A 24003-nucleotide genomic window follows, 5' to 3' on the forward strand; every position below is an offset into this window, starting at 1 on the left:
AATCAATTAAAAATGCATAAAAATAACCTAATTGAACTAAAATCTCAAATAAATCTCAAATCAAATAATAAATTGATGAGAATATTTTTCATAGATCTATCATCATTCAAAGAGGTTAGAAAAATATTTTTGGTATTTTTTGGATATCAAAACCTATTTTAAATGAATTAAAATAAAGAAGAAAAGAGAAAATTACTAAAAAATATCAAATGATAAAATAAAAAATATTTAAAATTATTTTTAGATAGTAGAAATTAAAAGGAGAAGAATGAAATTGGTCCCATAATTTTTGGACCAATAATGAAAGAGATATGAATTTTTAAAGTGAAATGGAATTAAAATAATAAAATGAAAATAAAATCAGAAAATAGAAAAAGAGAAAAAGCGTGAGCCGTCTGATGGAGATTCATTAATTGACGTGGATCATCACGTGGCCAAGAAGCGCACGCTCACCATACACGCGAGTCAAACGCATCACACTGAGCCATTAAATGAGTCATAACATTGAACGCATGAGATTGAATCTGGAAACATGAATGGACGGATCTGATTGAATCTGGAGACTAGACGGTGGCCAGCGCCATCGTCTTCTCTGGCCAACTTCCGGCCATGTCCAAAGTTGCAGAAATAAAAATGGTAATCAAATGGCACGATCCAGGCATCAATCGAGAGCTGGGGTGATGTACATCACCCCTATACCACTCAATTCCATTCTAGATCTCTATATTGAGAGAAATCAGAAGTGGAAATTTTGTGGTGGTCATATGAACTTCATGATTTTCAAAAATTGAAAGCATAACAATGTTGCCTCTATACAGAGGACTTCAGATCACACAACAACAATGAAAATAGAGCACTATACAAGCTGATTCAAAGCAAATAACAATTGAAGTAAACCTTTGATTTTCAAGGCATTGAGTCACAATCCTTGAATGCTTTTTCTTACAGTAGACACTATGGATCAAGGGGAGAAGGTTTAGGAACTTTGAGATCTCAAAATTGATCAATGAAATCAAAATTCAGATCTGAAAAATTTGAAGAAAAATGAATTAGTTCCTTTAGTGATGGCTAAGATTTCAGTTTAGAAGTAATTGGGGCGCCTTAAGATTGAAGAAATGAAGAGCATAGGCATGGTATTTATAGGAGAAGCAAGCGGAAATGCATGATTCAAAGTTTGCATGAAGGGAAAAGGCCTCCATGCATGGGCCTGTACAGGCGCATGGAGGGCTCAATTCCACTTGGAATTGGAAGCTAATGCATGATGAAAGCAAAATGGACGTGCAGATTGGATTGTATTAGCTCATGCAAGGCAAATGAAATGATTTTCCAAAAATGCACTATAATATTCAAGTCTTCGAAAATGCCATGTTAAAAATAGGAACACCACCTCATGAGTAATGGTTGGAAAGCTTATTTCATAAGGATCATTTGTTATGTTGATCAAAACTCCATTTGGACCTTGGAAATTAATTAAAATTGGACTTGAAGTGTAGGGTGCAAAACATGCATATGTGAGATTTTCAAAATTGGCCAAAGTTCAAGCCCTTTTGTCTCAATGATAAAAGCTCCAAATGACAAAATCTTCATCATGAAAGTTGTAGATCGTTTCAAGACACTCAATTTAGACCTAAATTTTGCATCATTTGGAGTTTTGATGAAGATGTTATGGGCACTTGAAGTTGGACTTTTTCACATTTCAATGCATTTGGTCTAAAGTGACCTATAATATTTTGCATTATCACATGTATTAATTTTGATATTTTGAAATTTTTCTCAACATAAAATTTTAAGTAGACATCTTAAGCTTTCCAATTCATTTGGTCTCATTTCAAAATCATGAAAAATGAAGGAGTTATGTCCTTGGGAAGTTGACCCAAAATTAGGGTTTCAGTCAAAATGACCTATAATGTCTTGGGATGGATGATGACCTTACAAGATTAAAATAATTTTTTGATGAACATGAAAGTTGTTCATATGGTTCTTAAGTACATTGTTTCTCTTGGGGTCATCTCCATTTGATAAACACATAAAAAGTTAGGTCTCAGTGTATTTCAAAATAGTTAGATGAATTGACTGATCAACTTTTCAAGTCCAAACCTCATATCTTGATGAATTGATGATTTAGGGTAAAGTAGAAATTATACATTTCTTACTTTTCCAATTTTTTTTGTTCAAATCTTACTTTGTCAACTTATGTATAAAGGATTAAGGCAATAGAGCAAACATAACAAGTTTCACTTGAAATGCACGGGTGTTATTACATGACTTAAACATTAGATGAATTCATGTAATAGATCATTTTCTAACATACTCTCTCATTATATTTGAACTGTTTGTTATTTCCCTTTTGATATCCATAATTTTTAATGTGTAACACACTATTATTTGTTAGTATAACTCATTCATTATTTTACATAGTTTATATTGATTGATTAAAACATTTTATTCATTATCTAATATATCTTTAGTTAGAATGGCTATTTGAAATGTTATTGATTCTTTCAAGCCAAAATTATTATTTATGAAAATCTAGTAATTTCCCAACAACTCAAATATATGAAATTGGTGAAAGAGAATAAACTCAAAGTTGACTAAGATGTTGATGGGCATCTTTTAGTAATCGCCTCATATAGGTATGATATTGTAGCTCAAAAAGAGATAATATCTTATTGCTTATGGTTCTAAAAATCTCAAACTTAAAATATAAATTGCTAAAACTAAGAATAAACTCAAAGAATTAGTTTGAAAGAGAAAGAATAATCCTAAGCCAAGATTTAACCAAAAAAAACATTCAATTTAGTCCTCCTTAAGGTCGTTGGCCAAGCCTTTGATCTTACTAGTTTGAAAGCTAAAGCACAAATAAACACAACTAAAAATACAAAACCCGAGAAGAAACTTTTTGAACCTAAGACGACATATGCCAATTTTAAGGAGAATACATTTTAACATTTCGAAGATGCCATGTAAATTTAACCAACCAAATCCATAACCCATCCTTGAAATGGACAAGGTTTAATGATTAAATTTAATCTCATGTGCATGTATGTGTTGATTTTAACACTCTTCACACCATTTAGTAAATATGAAGAAATATTTAGCCATTTTAGACCAAATCAAGCTTTGGTGTTTCAACACCCATGTCATTTTATCTCTTGTATGGTTTGCTCAATAGATACCTCCATGTACTTCAAACAATACTATATAAGCCTCATTTTACCCTAAGAATATTGCCAAAATCTCAATTGATAATTGTTTGTATTATTCATCACCAAGTATGGTGTAAAATAATGCTTTTATATTTCAATTTCTTATCACAATTTGAACTAGTTGTAGTAATATCTATGAGTTTTGAAATCTAGGGTATATTGAGTTGGACTAAAAGATACCTCAGTAAATCGAATCAATTGTATAGTGAAAAAAATTCAATAGTGAAAGGACTTTACATAGCTACTAAGTTATGGGGTGGGGACAAGTTAACTCCTTGTTTCAATTATCATATTTATCTCTTTAACTTTTGTATTTACTTTGATAAATTCATTTAAACCCAAATAGGAAATGACGCTACTATGAAAAACCCATTTCACAATGGTTGGAAATTAGATATCATTAGGTTTACCAACCGTTGTGAGGTAAAATGTAGTTGCAAGTATGTTGTTTTCCACCACGAACGTGTGATTGTTGTGATAAAGTAGATAGTGTGCTGCCTATCACAACGGTTATAGTAAGCAACCATTGTGAAATATATAAAGGTCATGAGTTTGATTCACATAGGTTGCATGCTATATAATATTTAGAGCGCTACTTATCACCACGATCTTCTTAATCAACCGTCTAGTTTGTTTTTAATTTCCCCCCATATATACCCTTTTTTTACATGTATTTTATACATATAACTTCAAAAGTACTATTTACATCAATATCAAAAATATAACAAATATATATTTTACAAATTTATGTTTTACACCCTTGTCAAATAACGCATTGAAGCAAAATGTCCAACGTACACAAATGTCTTTTAAGTCACCTAATGTGAATGGTGTAGTGTCGTTAAACGTCTATATAAAAAAGTGAAGAAAATTGCAAGCACTAAGAATTGAAGGTCAAACCCAACGTAACTTTTTATGTCGTTTTTTTTAAAAAACGAGGTAAAAGATTAAGTTTTTTTTAAATAAATAAATGGCGCGTTTTAGGTCATTTGACCTCGGTTTTTCAATATCTGAGACGAAAGCTCCATCATGAAATATATTATTTGTAGTAGTGACAATTAAATTTCTTAAGTCAAAATCTCAACTATTGCTTAATTGCAAAGACTTTGGACATATTCAAGCTGAATGCTAAAGTGTTCCAAGGGATCAAAGAATCTTTATAGTCTCGAATGATTAAGAATGTGAAAATAACCATGGAAACAATGGTGTTTGTGTCAAAGATATGCATACTAGTGAAAAATCAAATTCAATGAAAAGGTGTATTGTCCCTTTCCAGAAACCAGAATGCAGAGTGTCAGGTAACATATCTCAACATCGGTTAAAGCATGATTACCAGTTTCTTATGTTTGTCTCCTCCACTCCCATAAATGTTTGAAACATTTTTGGTAGTTTACCGCACTATCAACAGTTGTATCGTCAGTGGAATGAGAAGCTTCAACGGAAAAGGAAACAAGTTTGGCTTTGTAATCCAAATATCATTGTTGCTTGTTTCTCCCTTGAGGAGTTATCTTGTGAAGATTGGTTTCTTATATGCATTAGGAATATGATTGGAGAGAGAGGTTTGTGTTGAAAATCCAAGGGTTGGGTTCTGTTTGCTTTCCGATGTCCTTCAGAAGTGTTAAGATGTTGGCTTCTTCAGATGATCCATAGTGTTTCTTTTAGGAAGAAGTTTGTGTTGATAATTCAAAATCAACAGGAAAAGATTTATATGTATTTCAATCAAAGAGGATTTGATTAAATATACCTAGAAGGAAGGTTTTGTCCTAGAACTACTCCAAAGAATACTTATATGAAGAAGAGTCATTTTGGATGCTCTGGTGTAACATGTGGAACACGATATTCCAACATGTGTGGTACAACATTTGGTCTCCATCATCAAGAAAAATGTTATTGCTTGTTGCAACATATAGTCTATTGCAACAGACATATGGTATTGTAGGATGTTTTTTATCCAAGATTCACTATATAACTGAAGATCTTTAAGTCATGGAAAGGAATGAGTTTGGATGTAATGTTGAAAAATGTGGAAGTCGATGTTCCGACATGTGCACTACAACATCTGCCCCTAGTTCAACATGTCAATGTTGTTGCATTTTTGGAGCGAAAATACGGTTTAGATTTTATTAGATTTGTTTTTATTTTTAATGCAATGTGTTTATGTGATTTGGTTGACATCTATTAAAGATCAAATCAATTTAAGTGGAGATTTCAATTTGAATTTTAATTAATGAAAAATCATATCTTTTGTTGGAGAACTTTATGGAGCAAATAAAAACCGAACAAGATTCAACTATTATTTTGGACGAAATTAAATCAGAAATCTAAGAAGAAAGGCCCATAATTGCATTTCTATTTAAGGAGACTCAAACCGCACTTTTGAGGTGGACAAGACGTGATAGTTTTGAAGATACCTAGTGTTAGGGTTTATCTTTTGAGTCTTTGCATGTGCACCACTCTAGAGCCTCCTTGATATCTTAAGGCATAAAGTTAGGTTTGATTGTTGAGTTGTAAGCATTGTTCCAAGACACTAAATCCATGAGCTTGTGAATAAAGTGTTTCTTGTATTTAACGCTAAAGGTTATTTAGTGTTGAATCTATGTACACCATTCTATGTTTCAGTAACTTGGAATAGTTGTTGGTATTGTTTTACTTAAGTTGTAAACACCAATCTTCAGTAATTTAGTGATTGAGAAGGAAGTGAGTAGATTCTCATATTTAGGGGGAGTCCTTAAATGGAAAGAACTAGGATTAGGAAGAGACTTTAAACAACATCTAGTTTGTTGGTTCTTTGTAATACTAAAGATACTAATTCGAAAGTAGTGGATTTTCTTTCTTGGGTAGAGTTTCCCCTAAGACGTTGTGTGGTTTCATCGAACTAGGTTACCAATATCTTAATGTTCTTTATTGCTTTTCTGTTTCATCATCTTGTGAAAATTAATCTGTCATATATTGCTTGCAAACAAAATTTTGTTTTTGGTTTACAATGTCCCATACATCGTATATTACATTTGTCCTTAGAAGTTTTAATTTGTTATAAACACGTAGTTCTTGTTGTCCCAAGCATCTGCTCTAACATTCTAGAATAGAATTTACAATTGGCATTAGACCAGGCACCCTGTCCTATTTGGGCGAGCTCCAGTGAGATATTCGTTTTTTCAAGATGGAGAACTTCAAAGAAGGAGGAGCTCTTTATGCACCAAATATTTTCCATGATTCTAAGAATCCTCCAAAGATTATTGATAGTTAAAAAGATTGTGATGTTCAAGCAGAATGTAATTCTGAAAAATATTTTAGGCTCAATAAGAGATTTAGTAAAATCATGAGACAACTTGACAAGAGATCTAGGAATAATGTCCCCACCAATGTCAAGAACATTCAGCATAAAGAATAGGATGGTGAAAGTTAAAAGCTCAATTATTCTTACATATGTAGAGGAGTATAATGTCTTAATTGCAAAGACTTTGGACATATTCAAGCTGAATGCTCAAGTATTCTAAGGGATCAAAGAATATTTAAAGTCTCAAATGATGAAGAAGGTGAAGATGATCAGGGAAATAATGGTGTTTTTGTCAAAGATATGCATACTGGTGAGCAATTAAGTTCAAATAAAAGGTGCATTGCTCCTATCTATAACCCGGAATTAGAATGTCAAGTAACATGTCTCAGCATCGAGTCAAGCATGATTACTAGTTTGTTAAGAGTGTCTCCTCCACTCCCATGAACTTCTGTAAGATGCATGATAGTTTACCACACCATTAAAAGTTGTATCCTTAGTGGAATGAGAAGCTTCAAATGCAACAATAACAAGTTTGGCTTGGCAATCCAAATATCATTGTTTCTTTTTTTTCTCGAGGAGTTATCTTGTGAAGATTGGTTTGTTAGTTGCATTAGGTAGATGATTGAAGAAATAATCTTCGTTACTCCTTGTTTTAGCCATATGAGAATAAAATTGTAAAGATGAAGATGGTGGCTACCATTGCAGAGTAAAATGTTGAAGACCATGTTTAAGACATCATGGAGGACTTGTTAGGGTCTGAAATTGAACTTGAGGGTTGTTGCATGAGTTCTAATCTAAATGTTGAAGAGGGAAGTAGTTATGAAGTTTGTCACCCTGAGGAGAAAACCAAGATAACTTACAAGATGGTTCAACCTCTTACTTATGATTTCCCATATATGGAATTCATGCGACTCAAGCAATGAGGTTTCATTGAAGGCATGACTGATGGTCAGTCTAGAGGTCCTCCCAACATTAAAAAACCAGAAATGGTTCAGAAGATGCAAGTGAAGAAAAAAAATTATGGCATTCCTTCTCTTATTTCTGGAGTTTTGTTTAACAAAAACCTGAAGGAAAAGAGAGATCCAAAATGAAGCGGAATTTAAAATTTCTCCTTTAGCGATCCTTATGAATGGGCATGATCAGTGATAGAATCGTCACCTCTTGTGGCGATTGTAACCTTTGATGCAGATCTATGGAGCGATCACGAATGTTAAACGATGACAACGCCTCTACTCAGTCCACACGAACGGATTCCTTCAATCTCAGTCCTAGCTGCTATGAATGAAGGCCTTGAGTGAGAGAGAGAGAGAAACAAAATTGCAACTTTTTCAATGCTTCTACACAAGGGTTCTACTTATAGGACCACTTGTGTGGGCTGCAAGCTAAAAAGCCCACTCAAGTGTATGTGGCCCATATCTTATAATATGCCAAAATCACTTAAGCGCGTGGTACCTTACCATATTTCGTATTCTACTTAAGTACACCGTCCCTTACGATGTTCTACAACTCACTTAAGGGCACCGTACATTACGGTATTCCTTAGTTACTCTATCTCTCATCAATCCGTCCTTTTGTGTGTGACCCTGTAGGTTTTCGCAGCATTGGCAATTATATTAAATAACGTATTTAACATAATAAACAGTGAGCGGTATCTAGTAACACATCACTGCTACCCAAGACACGAAAATTTCATGTGATCTGAAAAATCCTTTTATGATAATACTTATGTGTACAATTATCCTTTTGCCCTTATGTCTATATTGAACACAAGGCATAGACCGTGTCATCCTTGTCCAGTTTAATATTGGGCCCACATACATTTATCCTGTTATGCAGGATGGGCAAATTCCATCTAGGTCACTCATGTCCCTTAGTATGCTTCGTGGAGTACCCATCAATTGTCTTTATGGTCATCCAGTTACGGACAATGTTTGATCAACAATAAGGCACTCGACTCTACATCTATGGTCCATAGTGGTTTCAGGTCAAAGGGTGGTATACACCAATATCACCATGAGAATAACTTATGACACTTTGCATAACATTCTATATATTATTCTCATAGCGGGTCAATCCAGTATAAATATTACTCTTAATATTCATACCTATATTTAAGACTTGATAACTCCTTATCCATGATCCATGAGATGTGATCATCAGTCTATATACATAATAGTTTTAATGCTTTAATATTATCCCACTTCACAATAAAGCTCGACTATGGATACTTTAAGAATATTGTCCTTATGTTTAATGTGATCTCATGATTAAGTCATACTTGATACATTAAACGGACTATCTATTATAGGGACTTTATTAGACAAACATAATAAAGAAAAAGCCTTTTATTATTAATAAATAACTCGATACAAGTACCAAAATTATTGGCCTATAAGGCTTACACCAACAATCTCCCACTAGCACTAGAGCCAATCAGGCATACCCCTAATGCCCATAGATCTAGTATGGCCATCATGCTTCTGCTGCGCAAGAGGCTTTGTCAGTGGGTCAGCAATATTGTCAAGTGTAGGTACTCTGTATATTTTTACATCTCCTCTATCTATTATCTCTCAAATGAGGTGATAACGCCTAAGCATGTGTTTGGATCGTTGGTGAGATCTAGGTTCCTTAGCTTGTGCGATAGCACCATTGTTATCACAATAGAGACCAATGGGATCCATAATGCTAGGAACTATGCCAAGTTCACTAATGAACTTTTTGATCCAAACAACTTCCTTTGCTGCACTTGAGGCAGCAATATACTCAGCCTCGGTTGTAGAATCAATAACTGTGTCTTGCTTTGAACTTTTCCAACTCACAGCGCCACCGTTTAAGCAAAACACATAACCAGATTGCGATCTAAAGTCATTCTTATCTGTCTGGAAGCTAGCATCGGTGTATCCAATTACAACCAGCTCTTCCTGACCTCCATATATCTAGAATGAGTCCTTAGTCCTTCTCAAATACTTAAGGATATTCTTGACAGCTACCCAATGAGCATCACCAGGATCAGATTGGTACCTACTCGTTGCACTCAAAGCATACGAGACATCTGGTCGAGTACATAACATGGCATACATGATAGATCCTATTGCAGATGCATATGGAATCTTATTCATGTGATCCCTTTTTTCCTTAGTTGAAGGGGATTGTGTTTTTGATAGACACATGCCATGTTGCATAGGTATGAATCCTTTCTTGGAATCATGCATATTAAAGCGTCTCAGCACTTTATCTATGTACGTACTCTGACTTAGGCCAAGCAGTTTTTGTGATCTATCTCTATAGATTCTGATTCCTAATATATAGGCTGCTTCACCTAGGTCCTTCATAGAAAAGCATTTCCCCAACCAAGACTTTACTTGTTGCAGGGTAGGGACATCGTTTCCAATGAGTAATATGTCATCTACATATAATACCAGGAAAATGATCATGCTCCCACTAACCTTCTTGTAGACACAAGGCTCATCTTCGTTCTTGATGAATCCATATTGTTTTACTGTTTCATCAAAACGAAGATTCCAACTTCTGGAAGCTTTCTTCAATCCATAGATTGGTCTTTGATAGTTACATATCTTTTGGGCTTCTTCTGATATGTCAAATCCTTCAGGATGTGTCATGTACACATCCTCAAGAAGATTCCCATTAAGGAAAGCAGTTTTGACATCCATCTGCCATATTTCATAATCATGATATGCAACGATAGCAACTAAAATCTGAACAGATTTAAGAATTGCAACTGGTGAAAAGGTTTCATCATAGTCAACCCCATGAATTTGTTTATATCCTTTTGCAACTAGTCTTGCCTTATAGGTATGTACCTTACCATCCATGTCAGTCTTCTTTTTGAAGACCCATTTGCATCCTATAGGGTTAAATCCTACAAGAGGCTCTACCAAGGTCCAAACTTGGTTTGTGTAAATGGAATCCATTTCAGATTTCATGGCTTCTAGCCACTTCTCAGACTCGGGACCAGTTATGGCCTCTTGGTAGGTCACAGGCTCATCTTGATCCATGAGTAATACATCACCTTGATCAGTTATGAGATATCCATATCTCTCAGGTTCGTAACGTATCCTGCTTGACCTACGTTGGTCTTGTTCTACTTGAGCAGGTTGCTCTTCCACAACTACTTGTGTTTCCTGCTCTAATTCCTCCACAGGTGTATCGATGCTTTGTGATTCTTGAATTTCTTCAAGCTCTACTTTCCTCCCACTGATTCCTTTGGAAATAAAATCCTTTTCTAGGAAAACTCCAGTTCGAGCGACAAACACTTTGCCCTCAGAAGGATTGCAGAAGTAATACCCTCTTGTTTCTTTAGGATACCCCACAAATAAGCATTTGTCAGATTTGGGCTCAAGCTTAGTTGAAATTTATCGCTTCACATAAACTTCGCAACCCCAAATCTTCATGTAAGACATATGTGGTTTCTTACCACTCCATATCTCATATGGTGTCTTCTCAACCTTTTTGGATGGAACACGATTAAGTGTGTAAGCTGTTGTCAATAGTGCATGTCCTCAAAAGGAGTTTGGAAGATCGGCGTGACTCATCATGGATTGGACCATGTCTAACAGGGTTCGATTTCTTCTCTCAGATACACCATTCCATTGGGGTGTTCCAGGAGGAGTAAGTTGGGATAGGATCCCACACTCTTTCAGATGGTCATCAAACTCTAGGCTTAAATACTCACCACCTCGATTTGATCGAAGAGTTTTAATATTCTTACCTAGTTGGTTTTGTACTTCATTCTTGAATTCCTTGAACTTTTCAAAGGACTCTGATTTGTGTTTCATTAAATACACATAACCATATCTATTGAAATCATCATTAAATGTGATGAAGTACTGAAAACCTCCTCTGGCTGGTATGTTCAGTGGTCCACATGCATCAGTATGTATGAGGGCCAAAAGATCATTAGCTCTTTCAACTTTTCCTGTGAATGGAGATTTTTTCATCTTTCCAATTAAACAAGATCTGCATGTCTCATATGATTCATAATCAAAAGAGTCCAAGAGTCCATCTTTATGGAGTTTGGAAATGCGTTTCTCATTTATGTGGCCTAATCGACAATGCCAAAGGTAAGTTGGATTTAACTCATTAGGTTTCATCCTTTTAGTATTAATGTTATAAATAGGCATTTCAAGATCAAGGACATATAGTCCATTATTCATTTGTGCAGTAGCACAGAATATATCATTCAAATAAATTGAGCAACAATTGTTCTTTATTATAAATGAAAAACCAAACTTGTCCAAACAAGAAATGGAAATAATATTCCTGCTAATTGCAGGTACATAATAACAGTTCTCTAACTGAATTATTAAACCACTAGGTAAAGTCAATACATAAGTTCCTACGGCTAAAGCAGCAACGTTTGCTCCATTGCCAACTCATAGGTCAACTTCATCTTTTGCCAAATCTCTACTCCTTTTTAGCCCCTGCACATTGGTACAAATGTGAGAACCGCATCCAGTATCTAATACCCATGATACAGAAGTAGATAAATTAATTTCAATAACAAAAATACCTGAAGTTGAAGTCTCTACTCCATTCTTCTTATCTTCCAGGTACTTTAGGCAGTTTCTCTTCCAGTGTCCGGTCTTACAGCAATGGAAGCAGGTGCCTTCCTTTGCTCTGCCTCCACTAGGCTTCAAAGCAGCAACAATGGGTTTGGGTTTGGGTTTGGCAACTTCCTTGCCTTTCCTTTTATCACCCTACTTGGCGGGTCTTTTGTTCTGTCTCTTTCTATTTCCGATCATCAGAATGGACTTTCCTTTTGACTTCAGATTCTGCTCAGTAGTTCTTAACATGGCTAGCAGTTCAAAAAGAGATTTGTCCATATCATTCATATTGAAATTTAGGACAAATTGACTGAATCTATCTGGCAATGATTGCAATATCAAATCAGTCGCAAGTTCCTTTCCGAGGGGGAAACCCAACCTCTCAAGGTTCTCCACATACCCAATCATCTTGAGCACATGGGGACCTACAGGGGCTCCCTCAGCTAACTTGCCTTAACAAAGGGCTTTTGAAACTTCAAACCTTTCATGCCTTGCTTGCTCTTGATAGAGCATCTTCAGGTGTTCGATCATATCGAACGCTGCCATGTTCTCATGTTGCTTTTGCAACTCTGAGTTCATGGTAGCTAGCATGAGACATGCAGTTTCATTGGCATCATCGACATGCTTCTTATAAGCATCTCTTTCTGCCTTAGGTGCAGAAGTAGGAGGTTCCTCTTCAGGAACAGGTTTCTCCAAGACATACAACTTTCTATCATGTTTGAGGATAAGCCTCAAATTTCGGTGCCAATCCAGAAAATTTGTCCCAGACAATTTTTCCTTGTCAAAGATTGATCGTAAAATGTTGTTAGAGGTGTTTGTTGTCATGGTAATCTACATGAAAATAATAAAAATATAAGTATCAATAACATATTTAATTAGGCCTTTAATTAAATATGCTCCCACTATTTTATTTGATTCGGAAAATCCCGTTGGAAGATTTTCTAGTGGATCGAGATCCACATTTCACTTTGTTTTAAGTCCGCGTAGGCGGATTACATAAAACTAGGTTATTTAGGTAGGAAATCCTTCCAATTGTATGTAATACAACTCTCGAATATTTTAGTTGGGTGAATAACTCCTTATTCCAATCCATCACATGGATCATTTCCAATTCTTGCTTCTAAACATATATAATCTTATTATAATTTGTTTAGTTAAGTTTGACCCATTATTTTAGCAATTGGATATTACAATTATCCCATCACACCTTACTAATATAGAAGATACACCTCGCGTAGGCGAAACCTACATTATCCGATACTAGTCTTGATGAGTGCTAAAACTTGGAAAGTATAAACTTAATATTTAATTTGAGGGAATTTGCAATTATTCTGATCTCACCGACTTATTTATCATATAAATTGTCTCTCACATTCATCAACATACATTCATATGTATCAACATACATAACGAAACAGTTATGGCCCCTAGCGCAATTGTTCTCGCAAGCCAATGAGAGAACCTAAGCTAACCTAATAACGATCTAAGCTTCTCCAAGCAAGATCTTCAAGGTTGTCCTCCTTTGATATTGAATTCTTCTCTTTCTTCATAACATTATATTATATAAAATAAACTCGTTTTACATACGAGGGAGTGAGATGAGAAAAAAAGTTACATTAAGAGATTAAAAGAGAGGCACGACACGCAGGTCGTATTTTAAAAACCCAAAACAAAATAAAGGAAAACTAAGCCATAACCGATCACCACAAGACAATAATAATAAACACATTATTATTATTATTAATTTTAATTCTTTTAATTAATTAAAACCAAATAAAATTTCGGCGACCAATCACACTACACAGAGTTAGCCGGGGGTCCGCTGACCAATCAGCGGACAGGGGTCAAGGGGGCAGCGCCCCTGGCCGAAATTTTTAATGAACAACTCATTTGAAACCGACATCACTTTTCGCATCAACACTTGATACTTTAAGGCACAACTCTTGCGCAGTCACAACCCTAATCACATAACTCTTTGACAACATAACCCTTGTGCCGTTATTAACCCTAATGCACCAATTTCAGACTGTCAAACACATCTCGATTATTGATTCAATATGATTGATCAACACGTCGTTGCTTCACCATACTAATGTCGGATCAAGAAGCAAACGACCATTGATCACTCAAAGGAAAACAACAATTAAGTGTTTGAATGAACGAAACAGAAACAATATATCATATATACCGTATTTTGCATAAGGATTACTTATATCATATATATAACTTGATCGATCTCAATTGCATAACCTATGGACGATCCATGTATCGCTGCTTCATCATACTAATGTCAGATTCCGAAGCATAGTCAACATCAATCATCCAAATTGTACACACATGATGCCAAATTTAATTACTCTTTTATTCTTTGATTCATTCTGTCTTTTAGTCGTATTAATATAGAAAATACAGAAAATAAACAGCTATCAGATGCATGGTTTCATAAGTGGCTCTGATAACACTGAAGGAAAAGAGCGATCCAAAACGCAGCGGAATTTAAAATTTCTCCTTTAGTGATCCTTACAAATGGGCATGATCAGTGATAGAATTGTTACCTCTTGTGGCGATTGTAACCTTTGATGCAGATCTACGGAGCGATCACGAATGTTGAACGATGACAACGCCTCTACTCAGTCCACACGAACGGATTCTTTCAATCTCAGTGCTAGCTGCTACGAATGAAGGCCTTGAGTGAGAGAGAGAGAGAGAGAAATGAAATTGCAACTTTTTCAATGCTTCTACACAAGGGTTCTATTTATAGAACCACTTGTGTGGGCTATAAGCTAAAAAGCCCACTCAAGCGTATGTGGCCCATATCTTATAATATGCCAAAATCACTTAAGCGCGTGGTACCTTACCATATTTCATATTCTACTTAAGTACACCGTACCTTACGATGTTTTACGATTCACTTAAGGGCACCATACATAATGGTATTCCTTAGTTACTCTATCTCTCATCAATCCGTCCTTTTGTGTGTGACCCTGTAGGTTTTCGCGGCATTGACAATTATATTAAATCACGTATTTAACATAATAAACAGTAAGCGGTATCTAGCAACGCATCACTGCTACCCAAGACACGAAAATTTCATGTGATCTGACAAATCCTTTTGTGATAATACTTATGTGTACAATTACCCTTTTGCCCTTATGTCTATATTGAACACAAGGCATAGACCGTGTCATCCTTGTCCAGTTTAATATTGGGCCCATAGACATTTATCCTGTTACGCAAGATGGGCAAATTCCATCTAGGTCACTCATGTCCCTTAGCATGTTTCGTGGAGTACCCATGAACTGTCTTTATGATCATCCAGTTACGGACAACGTTTGATCAGCAATAAGGCACTCGACTCTGCATCTAGGGTCCATAGTGGTTTCAGGTCGAAGGGTGGTATACACCATTATTACCATGAGAATAACTTATGACACTTTGCATAACATTCTATATAGTATCTCATAGCGGGTCAATCCAGTATAAATATTACTCTTAATATTCATACCTATGTTTAAGACTTGATAACTCCTTATCCATGATCCATGAAATGTGATCATCAGTCTATATACATAATAATCTTAATGATTTAATGTTATCCCACTTCACAATAAAGCTCGACTATGGATACTTTAAGAATAGTGCCCTTATGTTTAATGTGATCTCATGATTAAGTCATACTTGATACATTAAAAGGACTATCTATTCTAGGGACTTTATTAGACAAACATAATAAAGAAAAAGCCTTTTATTATTAATAAATAATTCGATACAAGTACCAAAAGTATTGGCCTCTAGGATTTACATCAACAAAACCATGATAGTGTTTTTGGTAAAAACTCGAATTGGTGTTTCCATTAGTGTCTTGAAATATGCTCAAGATTTGGCTTCACACAACATTCCACATGTTGATAAATTTGATCTGGCAGTTGGTGGAATTGTGAGTAATGTCCCACTCATGTATGATCCTATGATAAATAATCATCTCATTCTCATGTATGTTGGTGAAGAATCCCAAGAATCCAATATGGGAAATCAATATATTGATAAAGATGTAGCAAACATCTTATCCGACATATTGTCAGATTCTCAAAGGCTTAAGGAGAATGATGATCGTATCCATGAAGATGATGATTTTTCTATGGGCGATGTGGGTGTTGGTAATACCAATGATCATGTAGAGACATTGTGTGAAGATTTTCATAAGGATGAAAGCTTATTTGTAGTTTTTGCTATTGATAGAAAATTGTGTGGATTGTTTATCAAGGGCGCACAATCTATAAATGATATGACTCCCCATAATGATGAAGATTTTGATCTCAGTCGTCTTTGTCATACCCCAATTTTGTCCGGGCATATTTAAATTTTCATAGAATTGATTCCATTTTTATTTTCCATCATATGCATAACATGACATACATTGCATCATGAATAATACCTAAAATATCAGTAAGAATGTATTTTTTTCAATAAGTATATTTTGTGCTGATCATTTCAGTGTGTCTGATTTAATTTTTCGAGCAATTTTATATCCGACTTCTATTTGTAATTAATCCTTTTATTTCTTTGTCTAAAATCCAAATTAGAGTTTTATTATTAATTAGTTAAATTACTTTTTAAGAAATTTCAATAACTAATTTTTAATAATATAAAATAAAATTGTTTACGAATAAATGTTTTAATCAGCATTGAATTCTTTGACAACTCACAAGGGAATATCAAAAAATATATCTTTTCTTCCATACACTTGGTGACACGTGTCATAAAAAAAAACAAACTCTCTCATCCCTCTTACAAAGAAAACAAAAAAAAAAGAGAAAATCTGTCTAGATTTTCCTCTCAACAAACTATCACTCTTCCCTCTCACACTTTTCTTTCTCCCTCCACTCACGTGTCACCCACTCACGCGCCCTCGCCTCACTCTCTTTTTCTCACCGACACGTATTCACGCTTCCCTCACTACATCTACCACCTATTACCCTTGCTCACATTTCTCTCTGACTCATTCACTCACGTTCCACTCAATCCTCACCATATTCACCACTCTCACAAACCCTCCATCTTCCATAACTTCCGTCTCCATCTTCAACCACACCACCACATAAATCATCACAACGCCACAATCCACCGCTGTAACCACATTTCCACCATCCACCGTCAAAAACACCATCGCACCCCTTAAAACTCCTTCAAATCGCGACCCACCACCATCAAATAAACCTCCGCCTCCAACACCCTCAACCCTCCGCCTCGCCGACGAATCCTCTTAACCCACCTCCATCGCACGGTCATCCGCGAAACCCTCCATCACTACCACCAACCTCCATCTTCATAAATCGCCATCCACTGTTTCCAACTTCCGTCTTCATCGCCGTACGCCCAAACCCAACCCTTTTCTCCCTTCACTCATCTTCACAGTACAACTCCTCGCCAAAACCGACCCCAACATCACATAGATCTACTCAACCGACCAGCCTCGCTATCATCGCCGTTGTCTCTCAACCGCCTCTCAACATCTTACGAATCACTCCATCGCGTGACACTTTTGACGTATCCGTGAACAACATGTGACACCACGTTTCAGCAATAAGCAGTTGCGTAAAGACCTTCATAGCCAAACCAAACATGTAATTCTTCTTTTATGCAGCTTTTCCGGTATTACCTGAGATTGTAATATAATTCATTTGGCTGTTTTGTTTTCGGGTATTTTTATTATGGCTTTGAGTTTAATTCGTTTTCGAATGGTCCTGATGTTAATTGTTAAGTTTACACTTAGTAGGTTTTGAATATCTTGGACTGTTATAAATTGCGGATTAACGTCATTGCTTTTTAATTTTGACTGCATTTTTATGGATGAAGAGTATAGTGAAATTTGTGAAGAAAGCCGGGCATTGTCTAGGAATTTCATTTACAAAAGATTGAATGGCTGTTCGTTTATTACTTTTACCATTAGGTGAAAGTGTTTTTTACTAAATGATGGGTTTGTTGTATATTGGATGGGGTTATTGATATAAAAGGCCGTTTGATTTGTCTCCACATCATTCATGCACCTTTGGATTTATTTATTATATGCTACCACATGTTTGCTTCGTGTTAAGATTATATCTGGAATTATAGATTGGGATTTAAGTCCATTGGCATGTGTTTTTGTGTATTGCGTTAATTGCTCGACTCATGATATCAATTGCTTCTTTTTTTGTTGTTTCATGATATTCCAATGAAGTGAGTTTGTTCATTAGAGTTAGGTATGTTGTTTGACTTACGTGGTTGCACTCAAAATCCGGGGATTCGACATTTTTATATCGTTATGCCACCCAAAGATAATACATCAATTGTACATTTTCACCGCGTTACGACCTCGCGTATGACATCAATTTTATTGTCATTTCGCCCTAACCGGTTCTTGAGCACATTTTGTAACCGATTTCGATTCAATTTTTTGTAAATCAACATGATCACATGATTCCATTCTTTTGATTTTAATAAACTAACCAATTTAAATTGTGTTTGATCAATTAAATGATTTTAATTAATTTTAATTAACATGATTATTTGAGCTTAAATAAATAATTTTGATATTTAATTTTAATTAAGTTAATTAATCGATTCATTCAAATCTTAAAAAATTAATTTGGATAATTAGAAATTTATTGATTTATTTCATTCCAATTCACCATCAATCCAAACCAATTTCAAAAAGCACAAACCACAATTCTCGATTCAAATATCGAACCCATTTTCAAAAAACACCTTTGTAAGTCGATCGCTTTTATGCGTCGCCATCAACCTCACATAGCTTACTCTTGGGCTTTCTTACAATGAGACCTATTTGGTTATTGATTAATCGAGTAGATGAATAATACACTAAATAAAATTCATTTCATTCATAAACACGAATTCAAACCTTTTTCCAAACCATTCAACTTCAAAAGGATTTTCTCTCTTAACATAAATTTTGGGATGAAAAAGATATAGGAGGCGTTCGCTTCACTATTTCTCAATTACTCGAATAATTAGCGTATGTCATATTGCGCGAGTTCTTGTCACCCGATTAAATCTTAAATCACATAATTTCAAATCACTTTTCAAAATCAAATATAATTTCCAAATTCAAATTATTCAAACCATAACACTTCAAATCATTTCTACAAATTCTAAATCCTTTTAATACCATCTTTTAGATGAAAAGATGATAGGAGGCGTTCGCCTCACTATCTTTCGATCGTTCGAATAATTGGCGTACGCCACATTGCTCGAATTTTCGTCATCAAATTAAAACCATAATTATATAAACTCAAATCACCTCTAACATCAAATACAATTTCAAAATCAGCTTTAACTTAAACTTCAATAGAGAATGGGAGGCGTACGCCTCACCATTCCTTGATTATTTGAATAATTGGCGTACGCCACATTGCTCAAATCATCGACTTTCCAAACATACCAAATCCAAGCCTACCAATTCAAAATTCAAGCTATTTTCACAAATCGAATACGACATCCAAACATATCTTTTACAATTTAAACCTCGGATGATAAAAGATGGGAGGCGTTCGCCTCACCATCTCTCGATTATTTGAATAATTGGCGTACGCCACATTGCTCAAATTATCGACTTCCGACTAAAACACGTTAAATAAACTTGGATAAAGGAATAAGTGGCGTACGCCTCATTATTCTTTGAATAAGCCAGTGGGAGGCGTACACCTCACTACCGTGCATATTCAACATCCACAAACAAACTTTCAAAAATAATTCAAACTAAAAGGGAGTAGAAGGCGTTCGCCTTATTATTCCTCGAAAGAATTGAACGACTGGTGTACACCATATTGCTCAATCTTTCGTCGTTCTTCAAAAAACATCTCCAACATTAAACCTAATTTCTCGCCCCCGCGCGATCGAAACCAATCAAACCCAAACACGTCAATTCAACTTGTCACCCCCGCGTGACCAAAACCCTTTCAAAAAGAACATTGTTAATCCTTTCTAATGCGCACAACAAACCAGTGCTAGAGCCTCCACCGAGAGTACACAAGCCAGCGTTTAGCCGTTAGAACGCCGACCTACACAGTTGTTCACCAAACAAAACACACCAAATATTCGTAGTAGCCCGAACTACGAATGCTCTGATTTCCTTATCGCACCATAAGGATACGTAGGCAGGAGATTGCTGTATCTTCGCGAGCACACTAATAAAAAACCTCCCATTTACCCCCTCTTGAGGTCTTCATCCATATCTACCATCAATTCTAATCACTCGAAGCAAGCAAGTAACAGTCAAATAGCAAAATCAGACTAAAAGGTTCCCGTTGAGTACAACGGACGTGAGGGGTGCTAATACCTTCCCCTTGCGTAATCGACTTCTGAACCCGAATATGGTTGCGACGATCATTATTCTTATTTCTAAAGGTTTTCTCGATATTTTCCTATTCCTTCATTGGAATAAATAAAGTTCGGTGGCGACTCTATTTCGAACAACATTTTTCCACGTCCTATCGCGAGGGATCACATTTTTCGTGGTGCGACAGTCTTGCTATGAAGAAAGTTGTTAGTGACAAATCAGGAAACACTTGGCTACCTACTAAAGAAGATGGAAGTAAGTGTGATAGTGAATCTTTTGATTCTATTAACCATCTTGGAACCATCAGATTGATACCAAGACTGTTGTTCAAACTCTATTAGATGGATGCACATAGTTCCTCCCTTAATAGGTACTTGAATGTGGAATTTGAAAACCTTCCTTTTGCCATCATAATAAAGAAAATCATGGAGAATATTGTGACTAACAACATCTATAATGTTGTTCATGAATCTATCGATGCTAATGAGGGTTCGGTGTCTATTAACAATGAAATTCATGATGGGCCTGAACCATTCAATGAAGGTGTTACTAAAGATGTTGATCCTTGATACATGTATCTCCTATATATGGATATTGTGCTAAAGTGGATGTATTTAGTCCCTTAAAGTATGATGCCAAAAGATTTTTTGACATTTTAAGAGAATGCTCAGCCACTTTAGGAATTCATGGTGAAAGACAATGAAAATCTTGAGAGAGATCTCATATTTGTTAATGATTTGCCAGACAACATGGTGGAACATGTTGTTCATCAAATGCAGTCCGAGTTTGAGTTAAGCATGATAGAAGATGTAAGCCACCTTCCTGTTTTTCAAATGAAGAACTACTCATGTGGTTGTCAAGGTACATATGTTGAAAGAAGTTGCCCTCAATTGTTGTGTGGGAAACTAAATGATCAATTATGTCATAAAAAAGGGTAATTAAGATGTCAACCAGGATGCATCAGAAAACATATTTGACACGATGATAACCGATTTTCCAACTCGTAGGAAGGATGAACTAGTTGCCCTTGGAGTTTTTGAAGTGAGTAATAAGCTTATTCAAATAAGTGGACCTGTGACAGAAGCTGAAGTAAATGTACAGGACATTATGGTCACCATGAGAAGAAATCTTGGAGAAAATAGACTTCATGTGGATATCACATCTGCTCCCACGGATAATGTGTCTTTCTATTTTAAAACAAGTGATCAGAAATGGAAGTGTGTTCTTCAAAGATGGACTGCAACTGAGAGAAAGCTAGGTAAATAAGCTCTTGATTGAAAAGATAGCATAGAAGAGGATGGATTAATGAAGACTGCAACCGATGTTGGCCTTTTTCCAAGAAAAGTTGTTCAACGAATTTAGTATGAACATTACTGCTAAAGGTAATATTGAAGGCATCAAAGAGTTTAGAAAGATGCATGATGGAGGAAAGTCTTTGAAACTTTCATCTTCAACTTTCAATTGAATAAGCATAATCAAGGGTCTCTTGATAATATTATAGAAAAGGGAATTGTGGTGGTAAAGAGCGTACTTACTACCACAACGTACTTTACATCGGACATCCATCTATGGTAATATCCTTCTCCTAATCGTGGTTAAATGTTATTTCCGTAGTAGTTCTATCAACTAAATATGTCTGTCTTGGGACAATCTAATTGCTTTGGCACAATGATCAATCCAAGTCCAAGTTCTTACCAAACCTCGTTGGAACCCGACGGGTTCGTAGAGACCAGAATGCAAAGACATTTCATGTTTTTTAGAGGCTATGTGTAGGTTAGTCACAATTTAACAAGTTCAAAATAAATAGAGGTCATGTTAATCACGATTTAACATGACATATTTTATGAGATCCTACTTAACTATAATTTAATCCTAGAAAATTTGAGGTCCTAAACGGTAGTCCGCTTTGCACACTTTCAAAGACGCCTTTTCCAGAACATACATAGTCTTTCAAGCATGAGACCCTAAGATAAATTGCTTTATAGGGAGATAACGAAAGATAAAATTCCATATATCATGGATGGTTCAAGTAGGTCATTAAGATCTAAGGAAACAAAGTCAGGAATTAATTAAAGAAATCAAATTAATTTGGAACCATAAACATTAGTAGATACCAAGGATATACAAAAGAATATACATATACATGCATATATGCATCATAACTATAATTCTAAAGTATACAAACCATAAACAAGAAAAGTAAATTATAAACAAAAACAAAATGATCAATGATGTTCCAATAAGGAAGGACATGCTTAAAGCAGCCCTGACAACTCATAGTCATATATGCTGACATCTGCCACTTCAATCTCTGCACAATAATTATAAAATGGATTTGGTAATTCAACATCAAAAAGTAGTGATTCAACATTCTGAAATGCCATCAATTCATCAAGTGGTTGATTCACCATAAAATCTTGGAAGAACAATGATTCATCATCTAAACAAAGTTGGTTGCAAACTTGGTTGAATTCTTCATTCAACAATTGATCTTCAGAAGAAAATTCAGATGTTTGAGAAGAGTTGTTGTAACTTGTTCCTTCAGTTGAATCTGAATTATCAAAATCAAAACTAGTAGTTTCAGTTTCAATAATGTTACAATTCTCAACAACGTTTGACATTTCCAATGTTTGTGGAGACAAACTGTTGGAATCTCCTTTTCCAGTTAGTTCTTGAACTAACTTCTTGAAACATGAACTACTAGTGATGTAGACTTTAGGTTTCAAAACCTTAATCAAGTTGTTAAAATGTTGTTTCTCATGAACATCCTTAGATGTTTTCAATGATGTTTGATTAATTACTTTCTTTCCCATTTTTGATGATGATTTCTATGTTAATACAACTGGCACTTTGTAATAATCTCCTACCTCTCGGAGGATACAAGAAGGTAATGTATAAATATAACATGAATTAGAACAAGATATGTACGAGAATATTGATATTAAACACTAGATGCCGAAAATGATTTATTTTATAAAGTTAGTTGCTTGTTTTATTGGGAATCCAAATATCCAATATCTTAATTTTATAATGTTTTTAAATGTTAATTATCTCTCTTTTTGTTTTTCTGAAGCATGACTCATCAAATGAAAATGTGCTAAAGTTTGTATCTACATGGAGATGTAGATGTTTGTCAAATCAATATAAGATAGTTTTTTGGTATAAAAATAACTTGTTCTAACTTGTAATAGTAGAAGGGCATTGAGGGCACGCAGCTTAATATCCCGGCAAAATTTTGAATTATTTTATTAATCTTTGTTTAACTTACCCCTACACGCACTCGTGCGCATTAGTGACATAAACAGACAAACAAAAGAAACAAAGTAAATATAGAAAGAAAATACAGTCTTTAGAAAAAAAATTAGTTATTGAATAAAATTAGAATTCAAAATTAAAACTCATAATGAAGCAAAGTGACAAAATTAGAGATATATTTTATATTTATATATGTGAATGTTTTCGACTGGGTAAAGACCCAAATGACGAGGTCTAATTTATTTCAAATCCAATGTACTTGACCCAAAATATAAAATCAGTTCACACATAAAGAATAAGATATATTATTTGATCTTCACTTTTCACTACACTCGACTTAAATCTTGAACTAACTTGGCGTTG

Source organism: Lathyrus oleraceus, chromosome 5 (assembly GCF_024323335.1).
Source record: "Lathyrus oleraceus cultivar Zhongwan6 chromosome 5, CAAS_Psat_ZW6_1.0, whole genome shotgun sequence".
NCBI classification, from domain to species: domain Eukaryota; kingdom Viridiplantae; phylum Streptophyta; class Magnoliopsida; order Fabales; family Fabaceae; genus Lathyrus; species Lathyrus oleraceus.